The sequence below is a fragment of the Anopheles bellator genome, chromosome 1 (assembly GCF_943735745.2).
Source record: "Anopheles bellator chromosome 1, idAnoBellAS_SP24_06.2, whole genome shotgun sequence".
In the NCBI taxonomy this organism is placed as follows: domain Eukaryota; kingdom Metazoa; phylum Arthropoda; class Insecta; order Diptera; family Culicidae; genus Anopheles; species Anopheles bellator.
Window position 1 is genome coordinate 21,777,426 of NC_071285.1, and position 1,307 is coordinate 21,778,732.

The following is a 1,307-nucleotide window of genomic DNA, read 5'->3' on the forward strand; positions in this document are numbered from 1 at the left end:
TGCTTAAATATCATGTTTTCCATCCTTCAACTATGAATCCATTAATGATTTTGGAATTTTTACTCTAGGTGTTCGTAGTACTCTTGGGGACTTTCGTCGAAGCTAGAGAGGAACGGGCGTACAGGGGAGGTACGGTATCGAATCACGTATCACGAAACGCCTGTGGTCTAACGCAATGTGATCTAATCCACAGGAAAAGCCGAATACAAGAAGGCCGATTTGAAGGGAGAAACCCAAATTCAACACCAGAAAACGATCGACGATGCAGTGCTCGGTTGCTATGGGTACATCGATGGCCAAGGAAAACTGTTCGTTACTCACTACATGGCTGACATGGGTGGATATCGCAGTATTAATCTTAAGAACCCAGACAAAGTTACCCAAGAAAGGGCACGATCCCTGATGTAAGTACGGACTGTGGACCCTTTCGAATACGGGTGTTGATGTGTAACGCCACATTTTTCGTTGTTTTAGGAATGGCGCTGATGGCCCCATTTCGGATCTCTTTCCTACCGACTGCACCGAGGAAGGAGCTTATGGGCGACTCAAGAAAATGGCAGAAAAAATCAAGGAAGAGTTTGAAAATGGTGACGATGCCGAGGAAGGCGAAAGAAAATCCCCTTCGTATGATGATAAGGATGAGACACAGGCCACACCGAAGGGTGGGAAATCACCGAAGGACCCTCAGCAAACGTCCAGCAAGGGCAATACTTTGAGCGACCAAGACAAACCCGATGGTTCTGAATCACGAAGACCAAACAGCAATAGAAGGCCCGGAGGAAATAGGAAAAGTCCAGGTAGAGACGATCCAAAGTCGAAATGGGACGATTCTGAAAATGCGACCATTGTGCAGCACCCGAAATCTGGCTCTGATAAGGCAAAGGACTCCACACCGAAGTCAAAAGCCAACGAAAAAGAAGTCAGCTTCGACACTCGAATCTCTGGTGACTCAGACAGTTCACCGCCTAGCAGTAGGATACCTGCCAATAAGTATAGCGTAGCAAACCTTTTGATGAATTCCGTCAAACAAGATGGAAAAACAGCGCAAAAACCAGGTAGTGATGGAATAAACTTGAATAAGCAGGATGACGATCAGTCAGATGATGCTCCATCGGACGCAGAGGATGACGAAGCTGACCAGAGTCTAGACAAGGATTCCAGCAAGCCTAAGAAAGGAGGTAAAGGATCACCTAAGCCAGGCAAAGATGGAGCTCCTTCGAAGAAACAGGATCCGAAGTCTTCCGATAAACCAGCTAAAGTCGACAAAGAAGCGTCTCCTGACGACAAACAGGACGACGATCAGTCAG